This window comes from Arachis ipaensis, chromosome B5, assembly GCF_059453495.1.
Source record: "Arachis ipaensis isolate K30076 ecotype BB chromosome B5, ASM5945349v1, whole genome shotgun sequence".
Lineage (NCBI taxonomy): Eukaryota > Viridiplantae > Streptophyta > Magnoliopsida > Fabales > Fabaceae > Arachis > Arachis ipaensis.
Genome location: NC_142440.1, coordinates 116,893,927 through 116,917,164, shown reverse-complemented (window position 1 = coordinate 116,917,164; position 23,238 = coordinate 116,893,927). Strand labels below are relative to the sequence as shown.

Here is a 23,238-nt window from a genome sequence, read left to right as displayed (position 1 = left end):
TTCTTCGCGTGTCACGCGTCAGTCACGCTGGTATGCGAAATTGCTACTCAGGTTGTGAATTGTTGTTCGAAATTGATTCCCTGGCAATGGCACCAAAAACGGATGCACAGAACCATGGTCTAAACTTATCTTCACAACTTCGCATAACTAACCAGCAAGTGCACTGGGTCGTCCAAGTAATACCTTACGTGAGTAATGGTCGAATCCCACGGAGATTGTCGGTATGAAGCAAGCTATGGTCATCTTGTAAATCTCAGTCAGGCAGATATCAAATGGTTATGGAGTTTTCGAAAATAATATAATAAAATAGGGATAGAAATACTTATGTAATTCATCGGTGAGAATTTCAGATAAGCGAATGGAGATGCTTTCGTTCCTCTGAACCTCTGCTTTCCTGCTATCTTCATCCAGTCAGTCTTGCTCCTTTCCATGGCTGGCTTTATGTGATACATCACCATTGTCAACGGCTACTTTCGGTCATCTCTTGGGAAAATGATCCAATACCCTGTCACAGCACGGCTAATCGTCTGGAGGCATCACCCTTGTCAATGGCTTCATCTTATCCTCTCAGTGAAAATGATCAACGCACCCTATCACGGCACGACTATTCATCTGTCGGTTCTCGATCATGCTGGAATAGGATTTACTATCCTTTTGCGTCTGTCACTACACCCGGCAATCGCGAGTTTGAAGCTCGTCACAGTCATTCAATCATTGAATCCTACTCGGAATACCACAGACAAGGTTTAGACCTTCCGGATTCTCTTGAATGCCGCCATCATTCTAGCTTACACCACGAAGATTCTGGTTAGGAGATCTAAGAGATACTCATTCAGTCTAAGGTAGAACGGAAGTGGTTGTCAGGCACGCGTTCATAGGGAATGATGATGATTGTCACGTTCATCACATTCAGATTGAAGTACGAATGAATATCTTAGAAGCGAAACAAGATGAATTGAATAGAAAACAGTAGTACTTTGCATTAACCTTTGAGGAACAGCAGAGCTCCACACCTTAATCTGTGGAGTGTAGAAACTCTACCGTTAAAAATACATAAGTGAAGGTCCAGGCATGGCCGAATGGCCAGCCCCTCTGATCTAAGAACCAGGCGTCCAAAGATGGTCAAAAAGACGTCTAATACAATAGTGAAAGGTCCTATTTATAATAAACTAGCTACTAGGGTTTACAGAAGTAAGTAATTGATGCATAAATCCACTTCCGGGGCCCACTTGGTGTGTGCTTGGGCTGAGCTTGAGTGTTGTACGTGTAGAGGTCCTTCTTGGAGTTGAACGCCAGCTTTTGTGCTAGTTTGGGCGTTCAACTCTGGTTTTGGCTCCTTTTCTGGCGCTGGACGCCAGATTTGGGCAGAAAGCTGGCGTTGAACGCCAGTTTACGTCATCCATTCTTGGCCAAAGTATGGACTATTATATATTTCTTAAAAGCCTTGGATGTCTACTTTCCAACGCAATTGGAAGCGCGCCATTTCGAGTTCTGTAGCTCCAGAAAATCCACTTTGAGTGCAGGGAGGTCAGAATCCAACAGCATCAGCAGTCCTTCTTCAACCTCTGAATCTGAATTCTGCTCAAGTCCCTCAATTTCAGCCAGAAAATACCTGAAATCATAGAAAAACACACAAACTCATAGTAAAGTCCAGAAATGTAAATTTAACATAAAAACTAATGAAAACATCCCTAAAAGTAACTAGATCCTACTAAAAACATACTAAAAACAATGTCAAAAAGCGTATAAATTATCCGCTCATCACAACACCAAACTTAAATTGTTGCTTGTCCCCAAGCAATTGAAAATCAAATAGGATAAAAAGAAGAGAATATACTATAAATTCCAAACTATCAATGAAACATAGCTTCAATCATATGAGCGGGACTTATAGCTTTTTGCCTCTTGAATAGTTTTGGCATCTCACTTTATCCATTGAAGTTCAGAATGATTGACTTCTATAGGAACTCAGAGTTCAGATAGTGTTATTGATTCTCCTAGTTTAGTATGATGATTCTTGAACACAGCTATTTTATGAGTCTTGGCCGTGGCCCTAAGCACTTTGTTTTCCAGTATTACCACCGGATACATAAATGCCACAGACACATAATTGGGTGAACCTTTTCAGATTGTGACTCAGCTTTGCTAAAGTCCCCAATTAGAGGTGTCCAGGGTTCTTAAGCACACTCTTATTTTGCTTTGGACCTTGACTTTAACCGCTCAGTCTCAAGTTTTCACTTGACACCTACACGCCACAAGCACATGGTTAGGGACAGCTTGGTTTAGCCGCTTAGACCAGGATTTTATTCCTTTAGGCCCTCCTATCCACTGATGCTCAAAGCCTTGGGATCCTTTTTATTTGCCCTTGCCTTTTGGTTTTAAGGGTTATTGGCTTTTTGCTCTTGCCTCTTGGTTTTAAGAGCTTTTGGATTTTTCTGCTTGCTTTTTCTTTCTATTTTTTTTCTATTTTTTTTTCGCCTTTTTTTTCCTGCAAGCTTTGTTATTTGCTGCTTTTTCTTGCTTCAAGAATCATTTTTATGATTTTTCAGATTATCAAATAACATGTCTCCTAGTCATCATTCTTTCAAGAGCCAACATATTTAACATTCTTAAACAACAACTTCAAAAGACATATGCACTGTTCAAGCATTCATTCAGAAAACAAAAAGCATTGTCACCACATCAATATAATTAAACTAAGTTCAAGGATAAATTCGAAACTCATGTACTTCTTGTTCTTTTGAATTAAAACATTTTTCATTTAAGAGAGGTGATGGATTCATAGGACATTCATACTTTTAAGACATGGTTACTAACTACTAATGATCATGTAATGAAGACACAAACATGGGTAAGCATTTAACATAGAAAATGAAAAATAGAGAAAGTAAGAACAAGGAATGAGTCCACCTTAGTGATGATGGCGTTTCCTTCTTGAGGAACAAATGATGTCCTTGAGCTCTTCTATGTCTCTTCCTTGCCTTTGTTGCTCCTCCTTCATTGCTTTTAGATCTTCTCTGATTTCATGAAGGATGATGGAGTGCTCTTGATGTTCCACCCTTAGTTGCTTCCAATAATTGTGTGGAAGAAAATGTATCCCCTGAGGTATCTCAGGGATCTCTTGATTTGCAGTCAAATGTTCTACCACTGAGCTATAGACCCTTGATGGAAGCTTTTGTCTTCCCTTTCCTCTTTCTAGAGGTTTCTCTGGCCTTAGGTGCCATCAATGGTCATGGAAAAAACAAAAAAGCTATGCTTTTACCACACCAAACTTAGAATGTTGCTCATCCTCGAGCAAAAGAAGAAAGAATAGAAGAAGAAGAAGATATGGAGGAGATGGATGGATGTGTGTATTCGGCCATATGGGTGGGATTGGGTGGGAGAGAGATGTTGAATTTTGAAGGTAGTGGGTGTATGGATGTGAGTGGTAAATGGAAAACAGAAGGGATGATTATGAATGGAAAGAGAGATGATGAGGTAAGTGGGGATCCTGTGGGGTCCACGGATCCTGAGATGATCCTGTGAGGTCCACAGATCCTGAGGTGTCAAGGCATTTACATCCCTGCACCAATTTAAGCATGTAAAATGCCCTTGCACACAACTCTGGGCGTTCAGCGCCAGGTTGGTGCCCATTTTGGGCGTTCAACGCCCATTTGTTGCCATTTCTAGCGTTGAACGCCAGAACCATGCTTGTTCTGGGCGTTCAGCGCCAGGATGCTGCCCATTTTGGGTGTTCAGCGCCAGAACTATGCTATGTTCTGGCGTTGAACGCCAGGCAGATACTCCTCCAGGGTGTGATTTTTCTTCTACTGTTTTTGATTTCGTTTTCAATTTTTTTATTTATTTTGTGACTCCTCATGATCATGAACCTATAAAGACCTATAACTAAGAAAAATATAGTTAGATAAATAAAAATTGGGTTGCCTCCCAACAAGCGCTTCTTTAATGTCAATAGCTTGACAGTGGGCTCTCATGGAGCCTCACAGATGTTCAGAGCATTGTTGAAACTCTCCAACACCAAACTTAGAGTTTGGATATGGGAGTTCAACACCAAACCTAGAGTTTGGTTGTGGCCTCCCAACACCAAACTTAGAGTTTGACTGTGGGGGCTTGGGTTGACTCTGCTTTGAAAGAAGCTTTTCATGCTTCCTCTCCATGGTTGCAGAGGGAGATCCTTGAGTTTTAAATACAAGGGAGTCCTCATTCCATTGAAGGACTAGTTCACCTCTGTCAACATCAATCACAACTCTTGCTGTGGCCAGGAAAGGTCTTCCTAGGATGATGGATTCATCCTCTTCCTTTCCAGTATCCAGGACTATGAAATCAGCAGGGATGTAAAGGCCTTCAACCTTTACTAACACGTCCTCTACTTGTCCATAAGCCTGTTTTCTTGAATTATCTGCCATCTCTAATGAGATTCTAGCAGCTTGCACCCCATAGATTCCCAGTTTCTCAATTACAGAGAGGGGCATGAGGTTTATCCCTGAACCAAGGTCACACAGAGCCTTAAAGATCATGGTGCTTATGGTACAAGGTATTATGAACTTTCCAAGATCCTGTCTCTTCTGAGGCAATGTCAGTTGATCCAGATCACTTAGTTCATTGATGAACAAGGGAGGTTCAACTTCCCAAGTATCAATGCCAAATAATTTGGCATTCAGCTTCATGATTGCACCAAGAAACTTGGCAGTTTGCTCTTCAGTAACATCCTCATTCTCTTTAGAAAAGGGATAATCATCAGAGCTCATGAAGGGCATAAGGAGGTTCAATGGAATCTCTATGGTCTCTAGATGTGCCTCAGATTCCTTTGGTTCCTCAGAGGGAACCTCCTTATTGATCACTGGACGTCCCAGGAGGTCTTCCTCCTTGGGATTCACGTCCTCTCCTTCCCTTACAGGTTCGGCCATGGTGCTTATGTCAATGGCCTTGCACTCTCCTTTTGGATTTTATTCTGTATTGCTTGGGAGAGTACTAGGAGGGATTTCAGTGATCCTTTTACTCAGCTGGCCCACTTGTGCTTCCAAATTTCTAATGGAAGACCTTGTTTCATTCATGAAACTTACAGTGGCCTTGGATAGATCAGAGACTAAGTTTGCTAAATTAGAGGTATTTTGTTCAGAGTTCTCTGTCTGTTGCTGAGTGGATTATGGAAAAGGTTTACCATTGTTAAACCTATTTCTTCCACCATTATTAAAGCCTTGTTGAGGCTTTTGATCCTTCCATGAGAAATTTGGATGATTTCTCCATGTTGAGTTATAAGTGTTTCCATAAGGTTCACCTAAGTAATTTACCTCTGCTATTGCAGGGTTCTCAGGATCATAGGCTTCTTCTTCAGAAGATGCCTCTTGAGTACTGTTGGATGCAGCTTGCATTCCATTCAGACTCTGAGAAATCATATTGACTTGTTGAGTCAATATTTTATTCTGAGCCAGTATGGCATTCATAGTATCAACTTCAAGAACTCCCTTCTTCTGAGGCGTCCCATTACTCACAGGATTCCTCTCAGAAGTGTACATGAACTGGTTATTAGCAACCATGTCAATGAGTTCTTGAGCTTCTGTAGGCGTTTTCTTTAGGTGAATGGATCCACCTGCAGAAGTATCCAATGACATTTTAGCTAAGTCAGACAGACCATCATAGAAGATATCCAGGATGGTCCATTCTGAAAGCATGTCAGTAGGACACTTTTTGGTCAGTCCTTTGTATCTCTCCCAAGCTTCATAGAGGGATTCACCTTCTTTCTGTCTGAAGGTCTGAACGTCCACTCTAATCTTACTAAGCTTTTGAGGAGGAAAGAAATTGGCTAAGAAAGTCTTGACCAGCTTATCCCATGAGTTCAGGCTATCCTTAGGTTGAGAATCCAACCAGAGTCTAGCTCTGTCTCTTACAGCAAAAGGGAAAAGCATGAGCCTGTAGACTTAAGGATCTACTCCATTAGTCTTTACAGTATCACATATCTGCAAAAATTCAGTTAAGAACTGAAAAGGATATTCAGATGGAAGTTCATGAAACTTGCAGTTCTGCTACATCAGAGAAACTAATTGAGGTTTCAGCTCAAAGTTGTTTGCTCCAATGGCAGGAATGCAGATACTTCTTCCATGTAAATTGGAATTTGGTGCAGTAAAGTCACCAAGCATTCTCCTTGCATTGTTGTTGGGTTCGGCTGCCATCTCCTTTACTTGTTCGAAATTTTCAATCAAGTTGTCTCTGGATTGTTGTAATTTAGCTTCTCTTAGTTTTCTCTTCAGAGTCCTTTCAGGTTCTGGATCAGCTTCAACAAGAATGCCTTTTTCTTTGTTCCTGCTCATAAGAAAGAGAAGAAAACAAGAAAAGAAGAGGAATCCTCTATGTCACAGTAAAGAGGTTCCTTATTGTTAGTAGAAGAAGAAAAGGAATAGGGGTGTAATGTAAGGAAAGAAACACATTTGTGAGGAGAGCAGAGATGTGAGATGAAGAGAAGTGTTAGTAGATGAATAAACAAATAGAAGGAGATGAGAGAGGGATAGAATTTTCGAAAATAATTTTTGAAAAAGAGTTAGTGATTTTCGAAAATAGTTTTTGAAAAAAGATGTTAGTAATTTTCGAAAATTAGAATAAGAATTTAAAATAATTAGTTAATTAAAAAGAAATTTTGAAAAAGAGGGGAGATATTTTCGAAAATTAGAGAGAGAGAGTTAGTTAGGTGGTTTTGAAAAAGATAAGAAACAAACAAAAAGTTAGTTAGTTAGTTGAAACAAATTTGAAAATCAATTTTGAAAAGAGAAGGAGATAAGAAGTTAGAAAAGATATTTTGAAATCAAATTTTGAAAAAGATAAGATAAGAAGATATTTTTGAAAAGATGTGATTGAAATTATTTTTGAAAAAGATTTGATTTTTAAAATCACAATTAATGACTTGATTCACAAGAAATCACAGGATATGATTCTAGAACTCAAAGTTTGAATCTTTCTTAACAAGCAAGTAACAAACTTGAAATTTTTGAATCAAAACATTAATTGATAATGTTATTTTCGAAAATTTGATGTAAAATTAAGAAAAATATTTTTGAAAAATATTTTTGAAATTTTCGAAAATAACTAAAAAAAAATTTGAAAAAGAATTGATTTTTGAAAAAGATTTTGAAAAAGATAAGATTTTCAAATTGAAAATTTGATTTGACTCATGAAAACAACTTGATTTTAAAAATTTTTGAAAAAGTCAAATCTAATTTTCGAATTTATGAGAGAGAAAAAAGGGAAAGATATTTTTTTGATTTTTGAATTTTTATAATGAGAGAGACAAACAAGAAAAATGATGCAATGCATGAAATTTTTAGATCAAAACAATGAATGCATGCAAGAATGCTATGAATGTCAAGATGAACACCAAGAACACTTTGAATGTCAAGATGAACCTCAAAGACACAATTTTGAAAAATCTTTAATGCAAGGAAAACATGCATGACACCAAACTTAGAATTCTTTAATGCTTAGACACTAAGAATTCAAGAATGCATATGAAAAACACCATACAACACAAAACAAAAAATCATCAAGATCAAACAAGAAGACTTACCAAGAACAACTTGAAGATCATGAAGAACACTATGAATGCATGAATTTTCGAAAAATGCAAGATGAATATGCAATTGACACCAAACTTATAACATGACACATGACTCAAACAAGAAATACAAAAATATTTTTGATTTTTATGATTTTATGAATTTTTTGTATTTTTTTTTAATTTTTTTCGAAAATTATTGTGAAAAATAAAAATAAGGATTCCAAAATTTTTAATATGAATTCCAGGAATCTTGTCATGTTAGTCTTAAAGCTCCAATCAAAGGGTCAGGCATGGCTTAATAGCCAGCCAAGCTTTAATAAAAACATGAGTGTAATTCAGACATGACAAGCCTAACATGCTCTATCCAAAAGAATTAGACATGGCTTTACAGTCAGCCATGCTTCACATGCTTCATGAAACACTAGAATTCATTCTTAAAAATTCTGAAGAAAAATATATTTTTGAAAACATTTTTTTTCGAAAACAGATGAGAAAATTTTTGAAAGATTTTTGAAAAATTTTTGAAAACAAAACAAAAAGAAAATTACCTAATCTGAGCAACAAGATGAACCGTCAGTTGTCCAAACTCGAACAATCCTCGGCAACGGCGCCAAAAACTTGGTATGCGAAATTGCTACTCAGGTTGTGAATTGTTGTTCGAAATTGATTCCCTGGCAATGGCACTAAAAACGGATGCACAGAACCATGGTCTAAACTTATCTTCACAACTTCGCATAACTAACCAGCAAGTGCACTGGGTCGTCCAAGTAATACCTTACGTGAGTAAGGGTCGAATCCCACGGAGATTGTCAGTATGAAGCAAGCTATGGTCATCTTGTAAATCTCAGTCAGGCGGATATCAAATGGTTATGGAGTTTTCGAAAATAATATAATAAAATAGGGATAGAAATACTTATGTAATTCATCGGTGAGAATTTCAGATAAGCGAATGGAGATGCTTTCGTTCCTCTGAACCTCTACTTTCCTGCTATCTTCATCCAGTCAGTCTTGCTCCTTTCCATGGCTGGCTTTATGTGATACATCACCATTGTCAACGGCTACTTTCGGTCATCTCTCGGGAAAATGATCCAATGCCCTGTCACGGCACGGCTAATCATCTGGAAGCATCACCCTTGTCAATGGCTTCATCTTATCCTCTCAGTGAAAATGATCAACGCACCCTGTCACGGCACGGCTATTCATCTGTCGGTTCTCGATCATGCTGGAATAGGATTTACTATCCTTTTGCGTCTGTCACTACGCCCGGCAATCGCGAGTTTGAAGCTCGTCACAGTCATTCAATCATTGAATCCTACTCGGAATACCACAGACAAGGTTTAGACCTTCCGGATTCTCTTGAATGCCGCCATCATTCTAGCTTACACCACGAAGATTCTGGTTAGGAGATCTAAGAGATACTCATTCAGTCTAAGGTAGAACGGAAGTGGTTGTCAGGCACGCATTCATAGGGAATGATGATGATTGTCACATTCATCACATTCAGATTGAAGTACGAATGAATATCTTAGAAGCGAAACAAGATGAATTGAATAGAAAACAGTAGTACTTTGCATTAATCTTTGAGGAACAGCAGAGCTCCACACCTTAATCTATGGAGTGTAGAAACTCTACCATTAAAAATACATAAGTGAAGGTCCAGGCATGGCCGAATGGCCAGCCCCTCTGATCTAAGAACCAGGCGTCCAAAGATGGTCAAAAAGACGTCTAATACAATAGTGAAAGGTCCTATTTATAATAAACTAGCTACTAGGGTTTACAGAAGTAAGTAATTGATGCATAAATCCACTTCCAGGGCCCACTTGGTGTGTGCTTGGGCTGAGCTTGAGTGTTGCACGTGTAGAGGTCCTTCTTGGAGTTGAACGCCAGCTTTTGTGCTAGTTTGGGCGTTCAACTCTGGTTTTGGCTCCTTTTCTGGCGCTGGACGCCAGATTTGGGCAGAAAGCTGGCGTTGAACGCCAGTTTACATCATTTATTCTTGGCCAAAGTATGGACTATTATATATTTCTTAAAAGCCTTGGATGTCTACTTTCCAACGCAATTGGAAGCGCGCCATTTCGAGTTCTGTAGCTCCAGAAAATCCACTTTGAGTGCAGGGAGGTCAGAATCCAACAGCATCAGCAGTCCTTCTTCAACCTCTGAATCTGAATTCTGCTCAAGTCCCTCAATTTCAGCCAGAAAATACCTGAAATCACAGAAAAACACACAAACTCATAGTAAAGTCCAGAAATGTGAATTTAACATAAAAACTAATGAAAACATCCCTAAAAGTAACTAGATCCTACTAAAAACATACTAAAAACAATGTCAAAAAGGATATAAATTATCCGCTCATCACACGCGTACGCGTCACTGAGCAAATCTTCAAATCACGCGTACGTGTCAGTCACACGCACGCGTCGCCATGGAAAGCTCCAAATCATGCGCACGCGTCAGTCACGCGTACGTGTCGCTCCTCGCTGCCATCTCCTTTGATTGTTGTGCTGCAGAAACTCCATCAAATCCAGCCGAATGCTACCTAAAATAAACAGAATTGCACAAAACTCAAAGTAGCATCCATAGTGGCAAAAAGATAATTAATTCTTTATTAAAATCAACATTTTAGATGCAAATTCACTAGAAAAAGATAGGAAAGATGCTCACGCATCACAACACCAAACTTGAACTGTTGCTTGTCCTCAAGCAACCAGAACTAATATAAACTTAGGATGTGAATTTGCATGAGAATGAGAGTTCGATTAAGCTCATGTCTATTCTTAAAGTGGAGTTTACAACTGTAATCCTGAATAGGCTTGGCATCTCACTCTCCTTTGAATCAGAAGGATGTCACTGTCATTCGGAATTAGAATCCGGATAATATTATGAACTCTCTGATCTTTTATAACTCAATTTAACCCTTGAACACAGCAATTCTTCTTTGGTTCTTTTTTTCTTTTTTGGTGCTTTAAATGTTTTTTTTTCAGTTACTCCCAGACAGTGGTGCTCAAAGTCTTTGGCGTACTCTGCAATTGATCTTGACTCTAAATGTTTTATCTCAAGGATTACTCGACACAAGAGCACCACAAGCATGTGACTAGGGAAAGAACTCTTTGAGCTTTTAATCATGTCTGACCTCCCTAGTCATTGATGCTCAGAGCCTTGGACCTTGCTCTTATTTTTCTTTTGCTGTTTCTTTTGCTTCAAGGATTAAACTTTCATTAATTTTAGAGAAATCATAATAATTCTCTAAATTCTCGTTCCTTGTACATCAACATTCTTTGATTCTAATTTAAATATGCACTGTTCATGTCATGCATTCAGAATCACAGAAAATACTACCACATCTAAGTAAATAAGACTATTCTTTAATATAAACTCACTTTTTCATGCAATATATCACTTCTGTATTTTTTATTTGAATTCAAGCTCAGTGAGTAATACATGAGACATCTTTTCAGAATTAAAGCAATTAAGAAAAAACTAAACTAGACCTAGGATTCTAACTAATAAAGGATCATGCAACAAACAAAGCAAAATAACAGAAAACCGGAACATAATATAGTAAAAGTGGGAAGGAATATAGAATGAAAGGAACTCAACCACCTTAGTTATCCTAGCGGTCATTTTATTCTTCAGGTTGTGCTCCTCCGTGAAGATCATTCGCCTCCCCTTGGTACCATAAAATTAGACAGCAAAGCTCTAAGCGCAACGTCAACACCAAACTTAAAGGTTTGCTTTTCCTCAAGCAAAGAAGAACTGAAAACAAAAGCAAGTAGTAAGATGAAAGAAGAATAAAAGGATAAAAGAACAAGAGAGAATTAGGATTTGGGAGAGAGATAATGAAAATTAAAAATGGGCGGTGAACTAGTGTAGTTGTGCAGCGCAGGCGACGCGTACGCGTACGGCACGTGTACGCATAGGGCGCAAAATTTCCTTCATGACGCGTGAGCGTCAGGCACGCGTTCGCGTGCCCTTGGTTTGTGCGAATCGCGTGAAGCTAGCCATGCGCACGCACAACTCTCTGTTCGCGTGGCTTGGGAACCAATATTTTCATACGACGCATGCGCATCATGCACGCGCACGCGTTGATGGCCATTTGTGCAAATGACACGCACACGTTAAGGACGCGTACGCGTGAACATGTTTTGTGCTTCTAGCACACTTCCAGCCCCAAGCCAGCACAACTCTCTGCCCAAACACTTATTTACGCCGATTTTCAAGGTCATGCGTACGCGTCAGTGATGCGCACGCGTGGAGTGCCAAAATCCCCAATGACGCGCATGCGTCATGGACGCGTACGCGTGAGGATATTTGTGTGCAAGGCACCATTCCTGTGCCACTCCCGCGCAACTCTCTGTTCATTTTTATTTTTCACGCACACTCATCTGACGCGTACGCGTCAACAACGCTTGCGCGTCGTGTGCTCTTTTTTATTTTCCTATTTTTTTTTTAAATTGTCCGGTTCCTGTTCTAAAATACCTGCATGATCAAAACACACGTAAAACGAAGAAAAACAATAAAAACTCAATAAAAATCAAATAAATAAGAAAATCACTACTACGAAAAATAACTAAGGATACGAATTTATCGGGTTGCCTCCTGACAAGCGCTTCTTTACCGTCACTAGCTTGACGGTCAACTCCTCTAGGGAGAAGTATCATAGGGGCTCAGCTCTTCACCCCTTACTTTGAACTTCTTTCTTGTGTCTCATAAATTAGCTCAATATGCTCCAGAGAGAGGATTCTGTTTACTGTATAAGTCCATACTGGATTCTTAGTCAACACCACCTTCATTCCTGGGGAGAAACCTTCAGTGGGGATCTTTTTATTTTTTCATCCCCTGGGTATTTTCTTCTTTTTGGGAACCTCCTCCTTGGTGGATGATGCATTCCCAACACCAAACTTAGGTTTGATGTCAGGAGAAATTTTATTGGTTGTCACTAAAGGAGGTTTGAGCTGCAATTTCTCCTGTGCATCATCAGGGGATTGTTGAAGGTTTGGATCAATAAGCTCAGTCTGCATGCACCTCTCTTCTTCACCTGTTGCATGTACATCTTTGAAGACATGAAAGACTAGTTGCTCATCATGCACTCTAAGCACTAATTCTCCCACTTCTACATCAATCAAAGCTCTTCCAGTGGCTAGGAATGGTCTTCCTAGAATTATAGAGGCATTCTCATCCTCCCCTATGTCAAGAATCACAAAATCTGCTGGGAGGAAGAACTTACCCACTTTGACCAAGATATTCTCCACTAATCCGTATGCAGGCTTCATAGATTTGTCTGCCATCTGTAATGCTATCTTCGTGGGTTATGCCTCTTGGATTTGCAGCTTCTTCATCACAGATAAAGGCATTAAATTGATGCTTGCTCCTAGATCACATAACGCTTTTACAAAGGTTGTGCTCCCAATGGTGCATGGAATTTGAAAGCTCCCTGGATCTGGAATCTTCTTTGGTAAGTGATTCTGAATGATGGCACTACATTCCTTAGTCAGGACCACTGTCTCATTTCCCTTTAAAGGCTTCTTCTTTGACAACAGCTCCTTCATGAATTTGACATAGAGAGGCATTTGTTCCAAAACCTCAGCAAAAGGAATATTGATTTGCAACTTTCTGAAGATTTCCAAGAACTTTGAAAACTGCTTGTCCTTGGTCTCCTTTTGAAGTCTCTGAGGATATGGCATTTTAGGCTTGTACTCAGAAGCCTTTGCCAATGTAGGATAAGTGTCAAGAGAGTCTGGGAATGGGTTGTCTGTACGCTTTGGAGGGACGTGCTCTACTTCTTCCTTCTTCTCCTCTGGAGCTTCCTTTTCCACTAACTCTCCATTGATCTTGGTCTCAGAGCCAGCTACTTTACCACTTCTCAATTGAATAACCTTGCAATATTCTTTTTCAACTGGCTCCTCATTGGCCTGTGCTTTCGTACTTGCCACTTGTCCACTTATCAAGGTGATAGCCTTGCATTCCTCTCTTGGATTTGGAATTGTATTACCAGAAAGCCTATTAGTGGTCTTCTGATCAATTTCATTAACTCTTGTGGCTATTTGACCCATCTGAATCTCCAAATTCTTGATTGATGCTCTGGTTTCCTGCACAAAACTCTTCATCATCTCCCAATTAGCATCTTCTTGGGATTTAGAGTTTTTCTACTGAGACTGAAATTGGCGGTTATTATAATTGTTCTATTGGAAGCCGCCCTGAGAATTATTGTTGAAGTTCTGAGGTCTTTGAGGTTGGTCTCTCCATCCAAAATTTGGGTGATTTCTCCACCCCTGATTGTAGGTCTGAGAATAGGGATCATTGTTGGGATTCCTAGGACCACTCCCCATATAATTGACCTGTTCAGAAGAGGGTTGAGCATAATCATAAGTATCATTTTGCATAAAATTACCTGCCATGTCATAAGAGACATCTTGGGGTGGATTTTGAGTGTTGATAGCTGAGACTTGCATGCCACCCATCTGCTGAGTAAGTAGATTTATTTGCTGAGACATAAGCTTGTTCTGAGCAAGAAGAGCATTAACAGCTTCTACTTCCAACACGCCTCTCTTCTGAGAGGTCTCAGAGTTCACAGGATTTCTGTTAGATGAGTATAAATATTGGTTGCTAGCAACCAATTCAATAAGCTCAATAGTCTCCTCTGGTGTCTTCTTCTTGTGTAATGAACCACCTGCAGAAGTATCTAAGTTCATCTTGGATATCTCACCCAAACCTTCATAAAAGATATCTAGTTGGGTCCATTTGGAGAACATGTCCAGAGGGCATTGCCTAGTCAATAGCTTGTATCTCTCCCAAGCTTCATAAAGAGTTTCACCCTCCTTCTGTCTGAAGGTTTGAACCTCCAACCTAAGCTTAGTCAACTTCTTTGGTGGGAAAACTTTTCTGAGGAACTCAGTGACAACCTTTTTCCAAGTATTCAGACTTTCCTTGGGTTGGGAATCTAGCCATAGCTTTGCTTTATCCCTCAGAGCAAACGGGAAGAGCATGTGTTTGTACACCTCTGGGTTCACTCCATTTGTCTTCACAGTATCACAAATCTGCAGAAAATCAGATATAAACTGATTTGGATCTTCATGAGGAAGTCCATGATATTGGCAGTTTTGTTGCACCAGGGTGACCAATTGTAGCTTCAACTCAAAGTTGTTTGCAGCTATAGGAGGCACCACAATACTTTTTCCATAAATATCCGCAGTAGGGGCAGAATAAGAGCCAAGCACTATCCTTTATTGATCATCCCCATTTGGATTTGCCACATTGGCATTAACAGCATTATTATTATCTATAGTGGACTCTGCAGGCTTGTAAAGTCTTGCTTGTTGTAAACGTCGCCTACAAGTCCTTTCAGGTTCAGGATCAAAGTCTAATAGAAGTTCCTTGTCCCTGTTCTTGCTCATAAACAGACAGAAGACAAGAAAAGATGGAATTCTCTACGTCAGAGTGTAGAGAACTCCCAGTGAGGTAACCTATGTAAAATAAAATAAAAATACTAAATAAATAAATAAATAAAAATTCGAAAATAATAACTGAATTTAATTAAAAAAATTCAAAAATTAACAGGAAAAATAAATAGGAAAAATAAAATAAAATTAATTAGGTGACACCAAACTTAATTTCAGAAATTAAGAAAAAATATTAGTGCTATATAAAAAAATTTCGAAAATATTAAAGAAAAAATAAAAAAAATGTAAACTAAAATGCCTAATATAAGCAATCAAACAACTGATAGTTGTTAATCACTATCAATCCCCGGCAATGGCGCCAAAAACTTAGTGCGGAAATTCTAACCACAAACTAACCGGCAAGTGCACTGGGTCATACCAAGTAATACCTCAGGTGAGTGAGGGTCGATCCCATGAGGATTGATGGATCAAGCAACAATAATTGAGTGATAAGCTTAGTCAGGCAAACAAAAAATAGTGTTGAGAGTTCAAAGACATTAAATAATAGCAAAAATATTAAAGAAAGGCAAGTAAATAAGTTGGGAATAAAGTATGGAGAAAGCAGTTAAGGCTTTAGAATTATCTATTTTTCCGGATTAACTTTTCTTACTAACTATTTTAATCATGCAGGATTCAATTTATGGCAACTATATGTGACTAGACCCTAATTCATTAGACCTTTCTAGTCTCCCCTAAAATTCATCAACAGCCAATTCATTGGTCAATTAATTCCAATTAGGGGGTGAAGTTCAATTCTAGTTATATGCCACAAAAACTCTAATTACCCAAAAATAAAAGGATTATATGTCACGTATCCCGTTAAATCCAGATAATTAAAATTTAGGAGAATATGTTTTCAAGCTATTGTTCAAGTAAAGATTTTTTCCAAGTTATACAAGAACTCAAGTAGAAAGAGGGTCATACTTCCGTTCCACCCAAATTCATAAAATAAAGAGCGAAAATAATTCTTAAGTTGTAAGTCCATACATGAATTAAAATAGAAAAAGTAATAAAATCAATCCATACAAATAGACAAAGCTCCTAACCTTAACAATAGAGGATTAGTTGCTCATGGTTCAGAGTAGAAAACTAGGATTGTAAATTGGGCTGAGGTGGAATGAAAAGTTAACTAATTAGCAATCCCCCTAAGAGAAGAAAAGTTTCTTCTTTTTATATCTAATCCTAATAAATTTAAAATCTAATTTCTAAAATTAAAATAATATCTTTTCCTAAAAATAAGATTTGAATTTAGATCAGAATTAATTAGATAATCAGCCAGTCTTCAATTGATGGGTAGGGACTACTTGTTTCGTCCATTCTGCAGCTTCTAATCTGTGTTTTCTGGGCTGAAAACTGGGTCAAAACAGCCCATAAATTGCCCCCAGCATTTTTCTGCATTTTCTGCACGTGGCACATGTCACGCGTATGTGTCAGTCACGCGTACGCGTCGCTGAGCAAATCTTCAAATCACGCGTACGCGTCAGTCACACGCACGCGTCAGTCACGCGTATGCGTCGCTCCTCGCTGCCATCTCCTATGATTTTTGTGCTATAGAAACTCCATCAAATCCAGCCGAATGCTACCTAAAATAAACAGAATTGCACAAAACTCAAAGTAGCATCCATAGTGGCTAAAAGATAATTAATTATTTATTAAACTCAACAATTTAGATGCAAATTCACTAGGAAAAGATAGGAAAGATGCTTACGCATCAACTAGCGTTAGTAAATAGAGAATTAGCCAACAACTTCCAATTTAACTAATCACTTAAGCATTCCAACTCAAGTGTCTCCTTTTAATCAATCCCCATGTCAAGTTGGGAGTATACTCCATCAACATGGATACCATCTTCGTTGTTGGGAGAAGGGAGTAGAAAAGAGACACGATAATGGAAATAAAATTGAAAGTAATTAAATAAATAATAAAATTAAATGAAAAGGTATTCCTTGCATTAATAAATTCTAAAAACAATCCAATTGTAACTCTGAACAAAAATTAAGGATATGAAAGAGTAAGGGACAAAGAAAACAAAGTAGAATAATGACTTCAACGGAGGTGATGACTTTTTCAATATCCAACTCAACAGCATAAAACTAAGAATCCTAAATCCTAGAGAGAGGAGAGAGCTTCCCTCTCTAGAAACTACATCTAAAACCTAAAATTGTGAATAATGAATGTTGTCTATTGATTCCTCCACTCTGTAGCCTCTAATCTTTATTTTCAGGGCCGAAAACTGAGTGAAAAACAGCCCAGAAATCGCCCCCAGTAATTTCTGAGACGTCCAGCATGCGGCAAAGTCACGCGTACGCGTCATCCATGCGTACGCGTGGATTGAATTTTCTCCAGGTCATGCGTGCGCGTAATCCATGCATGTGCGTCGCCTAACAGCGTGGCAACTATGACAAATTATATATCGTTTTGAAGCCTCGAATGTTAGCTTTCCAACGCAACTAGAACCGTATCATTTGAACCTCTGTAGCTCAAGTTATGGTCGATTTAGTACGAAGAGGTCAAGTTGGACAGCTCAGCAATTCCTTCAATTTCTTGTATTCCTTCCAATTTTGCATGCTTCCTTTCCATCCTCTAAGCTATTCCTGCCCTATAAACCTTGAAAACACTTAACACACATATCAAGGCGTCGAATGGTAATAAGAGAGGATTAAACATAGCAAATTTAAGGCCAAAGAAGCATGTTTTCAATCATAGCACAGAATTAGGAAGGAAAATGTAAAACCATGCAATTAGTATGAATAAGTGAATAAAGAATTGATAAAAACCACTCAATTGAGCACAAGATAAACCATAAAATAGTGGTTTATCACATGGCACTTGGAAAAGGGCATTTAACGCTAATGTATTTGCTTCTTGAAGGCTTTCTAAACTTTGGCCCAGTATGGCACTTGATGGAGTAGGCATTAAACACCCATTCTTGGAGGAGGTCGAATGCGTTGCACTTGAAAAGTGGCGTAGGATGCCACTCTCTTGTTGAGATCGAAGGCACCAATGGTGGCATTACCCTTACTAGTCATTTGTTTAGTATTTAAGGAATTAGATTCATGTTATTCACAGACCTCTGGTGTGGACGCACACCATACACATTTTTACTATTGTATTTTACATCAGTATGAGTTTCTAAACCTCCTAGGTTGAGGGGAGGATCCCTGCTGAGTCCTATGTATTAATAAAAGTATTACTGTTTCTTCTTCGATCCGTGTTTAATTAATTTTAAGATGTATATTCGTACTTCAACGTGGTGGATAGGATGATCAGTGACAATCAGCTCTGTTCATCACATTAAGATGAACGTGCCCAACAAATACATGCGTCTACTTGGGTTCGTGTGAATACTTCAGTGGAAAGCACACACCACCAGCTTGAATCACACATCTCTCAGACGGCTAATCCACGACTTCGTTGGGGATTTCTCGAGGGACTAGTTCAGCCAATTTACGGGGAGATTAGGGCCTCTGTGGTAGAGGCTAGAACCCAAAGATGCAGCATTCTCTGATCCAGAAGATCTGACCTTGTCTGTGGCATTTTGAGTAGGATCATTAAGGAGAATGAACTGTACACACTTCACCATCAAGCAGAGATGGATCCACACTAACCCTGGGGTTCAGATCCGGAGGAGTATTGACGACCTCTCAATAAATGTGTTAATCACTTACAGCCTGCCATTGAAGAAATCACTCACAAGCAAAGAAGACAGTGATACCAGAGTTAATTCAGAAAGACAAAGCAACTCCAATCCTCAATTATAACCCTTTTACTGATTTCATTGACAAAATAGCTTATTCCCTTCTCTCATATTTCTCTTAATGCAATTAAGCCTCAATCCAACAACTTCTTGATTTCACCTAACTAAGACCTGCAGGATAACCAAAGCTTGCTTCAAACCACAATCCTTGTGATATCGATCCTGACTCGGTCAGGTATTACTTAGACGACCTAGTGCACTTGCTGGTACAACAGTACGAAAGTGTGGGGATTCGTGCTACCACAAGGCAAGCCCATTCAACTAAGAAGGCTTGACCTAAAGCTTATAGCTAGAGGATGGTTGGAATTCATCCAACATTCCATCATCCCCACTAGCAACCGGTTAGAAGTGACTGTTGACAGAGCTATCATTATCCATTGCATCATGATTGGAAGTGTGGTGGAAGTACATGAGGTGATTCCTCAAGAACTGTACAAGATATCTGAGAAGCCTTCCACCAATGCAAGGTTGGCATTTCCACACCTCATCTGTCATCTATGCAATTCAGCTGGAATTGTCATAGAAGGAAATATCTCCATTGGGGAGGATAAGCCCATCACTAAGAAGAGGATAGAGCATACCATAGAGCATGCACAAGAGCCTGTGCAACCACCTTAGTATGAGATCCCTGAGATGCCTCAAGGGATGTACTTTCCTCCTCAAAGCTATTGGGATCAATGGCAGACTTCTCTTGGAGAACTAAGCACTAACATGGAGCAATTGAGGGTAGAACATCAAGAGCACTCCATCACCCACAATGAAATAAGAGAAGACCAAAGAGCTATAAAGGAAGAACAACGGGCTATGAGGGAAGAACAACAAAGGCAAAGGAATGACATAGAAGAGATCAAGCATCACATTAGATCCTCTAGGAGGAGCACTAGCCGCCACCATTAAAGGTGGATTCGTTCTCTTTTACCTCCTTTCCCTTTTATTATTTTTCGATTTTCTGTTATGTTTTGTCTGTTCTCTTGTTCTTGTTGCATGATCATCTGCATTGATGTCTTAAAGATGTAAAATGTTCCATATATCTCTCACCTTGCTTAAAAAAAATTTAATTGAAAAGAACTGAGAAATGCATGAATTTCAAGTTTAAAATAAGAATAGTTTAATTTTGTTGATGTGGTGACATTGCTTTTATTTTCTGAATGTATGAATAAACAGTGCATATTTGAAGTTGGAATTTTAGAATGTTAGCTCTTGAAAAAATAAGAAAAAAGTAAAAGTATTATTGGTAATCTAAAAAATCTAAAAATTGATTCTTGAAGCAAGAAAAAGCAGCAAAAAAAAATAAAAAGCTTACATGCGAAAAAAATAAATAGAAAAAAAAAAGAGAAAAAGCAAGCAGAAAAAACCAATAGCTCTTTAAACCTAAAGGCAAGAGCAAAAAGCTGATAACCCTTTAAACCAAAATGCAAGGGTAAAAGAATCCAAGGCTTTGAGCATCAGTGGATAGGAGGGATTATAAGGAATAAAATCCTAGCCTAAGCGGCTTAACCAAGCTGTCCCTAACCACGTGCTTGTGGCGTGAAGGTGTCAAGTGAAAAGCTTGAGACTGAGCAGTTAAAGTCGTGATCCAAAACAAAAAGTGTGTGCTTAAAAACTCTGAACACCTCTATATGGGGACTCTAGCAAAGCTGAGTCACAATCTGAAAAGGTTTCCCCAGTTAAAGTGTCTGTGGTATTATTGTATCCGGTGGTAATACTGGAAAATAAGGTGCTTAGGGTCACGGCCAAGACTCTGAAAGTTGTGTTCAAGAATAAAAAGAACTGAACTAGGATTGTCAATAATATCATCTGGAGTCTAACTTCCTAAAGATGCCAACCATTCTGAGTTTCAATGGATAGTGAGATGCCAAAACTATTCAGAAGCAAAAAGCTACTAAGTCCCGCTCATCTAATTATAACTAAGCTTCATTGGAAACTTACAAATTTATTGTATCTTAAGTTTCTTTTTATCCTACTGTATTTTTAGTTGCTTGGAGACAAGCAACAGTTTAAGTTTGGTGTTGTGATGAGCGGATATTTTATACACTTTTTGGCATCATTTTCATATAGTTTTTAGTATGTTTTGTTTAGTTTTTATTAAGTTTTTATAGGTTTTAGTGTTAACTTCACACTTTTGGATTCAAGTATGAGTTTTTGTGTTTTTGGACAATTTTAGGTAATTTCTGGCTGAAATTGAGGAGCTGGAGCAAAAGTATGATTCAGAGACAGAGAAAGCACTGCAGATGCTGTTCGGATCTGACCTCCTTACACTCGGAAGAGCTTTTCTGGAGCTAAAAAATTCCAAATAGAGCGTTCTTAATGGCTATGGAAATATGACTTTTAGAGCTTTCCATCAATGTATAATAGTTCATACTTTGCTTCAGATTAGAAGGCCCAAAACTAGCATCCAATGCTAGCCACCTACCCCCTTCCAGGCGTCCAGTGCCCACAAAGTAGAGTCCAGCGTCCAAATGCCCAGAGAGGACCCCCTAGCCAGCGTTCAACACTCTAGGAGCCTCATAGCACATGGATCTCACCAAAGCTCAGCATAAACACTCACCAAGTGGGCCCCAGAAGTGGATTTTAGTACTAGAAAGACTATTTTACCGTTACTAGTCATTTGTTTAGTATTTAAGGGATTATATTCATGTTATTCATGGAGGATCGAGATCATCTAGACTTTTACACACCATATTTGAGTTTTACATTGTCTTTTCCTATTAGTATGAGTTTCTAAACCTCCTAGGTTGAGGGGAGGAGCCTTGCTGAGTCCTATGAATTAATAAAAGTATTACTATTTTTCTTCGATCCGTGTTTGATTAATTCTAAGATGTATATTTGTTCTTCATCAATATGAATGCGTTGAACTGACATAAGGTTATCACATTCTACACGGGTTCAGAGTGCGTCTTTCATCGGACAATGATGAACCACCAGCTTGACTATACATCTCTCAGACGGCTAATCCACGACTTCGTTGGGGACTTCTTGAGACATCAGTTCAGCCGATTTACGGGGAGATTAGGGTCTCTATGGTAGAGGCTAGAACCAAAGGCACAGCATCCTCCGATCCGGAAGATTCGACCTTGTCTGTGGCGTTTTGAGTAGGATCATTAAGGAGAATGGACTGTACGAGCTTCACCCTCAAGCAGAGATGGATCCACACTAACCCTGGGGTTCAGATCCAGAGGAGTATTGGCGGCTGCTCAAACCAGCGTCAATCACATACAGCCTACCATTGAAGAAATCACTCACAAGCAAAGGAAACAGTACTACCAGAGTTAATTCAGAAAGACAAAGCAACTCCAATCCTCAACTATATTCCTATTACTGATTTTATTTAATTTACAGAGTATTTTATTAGTTATATGTCTTCATAGTTCAGATCTCACAAATCCAATAACCTTCTTATTCGCCTGACTAAGACATGCAAGATAACTATAGGTTGCTTCAAACCACAATCCTCGTGGAATCGACCCTGACTCGCTCAGGTATTACTTGGATGACCCAGTGCACTTGCTGGTACAGCTGTACGAAAGTGTGGGGATTCGTGCACCATATATCGAGATACTGAAGAATTTTTTTTTTTGAAAAACACTGTCAGTTGCTCTTAGATTGAAAGTTGAAATAGTATTAATTGTTGCTTCGAGGTATCACATCTCTTTTGTTACCGGAAAGGAGAATAACTCATTCTAGGTTTACAATTCCACTATCTCCTAATGAATTTTCTACTTGCAACATTAAATAAGGCAGTCCATTAGCTAAATTAATCTTAAGAATGAAACTCATTATTTGGGATAAAGCACCCATGATGAATAAGTTCTGTTTTGAAGTTTTAGATCGAACAATGAGGAATTTACTTCGCTTTACAAATGAATCAAGTTTAATCATATTTTTTGGGAAAAAAATAATTATTTTTTTGTGGAGATTTTAGACAAATACTTCAGATAATGACAAAAAAAATCTAGATATAATATTATCAATGCATCTATCAATTTTTCTTACATGTGGCATGATTGCTATTTCTTAAAATTAACACAAAATATGCGAGTAGAATCTTCATATGACAAACAAAGCATTCAAAATTTAAAAGGATTTGCTAAATGGATTCTTGATTTAGGTGATGGAAAACTTGACAACTTTGAAGACGGATGTAGTTTAGTTACTATACCGCCTAAAATTTTAATCAGTGATTTTAATGACCCTATTGAGGCTATTGTTCAAGTTACTTATAGCGACTAATTTAGATCACCTGAAAAGGTAGAGCCATTCTAACCCCAATTATTAATATTGTTGACCAAGTAAATGGTTATATATTATCTTTAAATGACAATGAAAATAAAATATATCTCAGTTCTAACTCATCTTGTTTTAAAAAAGAAACTGATAACATAGCTGTTAGTATATATATTCTTGAATTTTGACAACCATAAAATCTTTTAGACTGTCAAATGATGAACTTTCGTTCAAAGAAAGATGCCCGGCTATGTTGCTCTGAAATATTAATCATT

The 23,238-nt window shown here is 38.4% G+C and overlaps 2 non-coding genes across 2 annotated transcripts; both read left to right on the top strand.

Annotated features, from left to right (window-relative positions):
- The first annotated feature begins 5,667 nt into the window (after nt 1-5,667).
- On the top strand, nt 5,668-5,774 carry LOC148565497 (small nucleolar RNA R71). The gene has a single exon (XR_015884125.1). It is a non-coding gene; the product is annotated as a small nucleolar RNA R71 (small nucleolar RNA).
- Nucleotides 5,775-14,290: 8,516 nt separating this feature from the next.
- On the top strand, nt 14,291-14,397 carry LOC148565496 (small nucleolar RNA R71). Its single transcript, XR_015884584.1, has one exon. It is a non-coding gene; the product is annotated as a small nucleolar RNA R71 (small nucleolar RNA).
- The last annotated feature ends 8,841 nt before the right edge of the window (nt 14,398-23,238 follow it).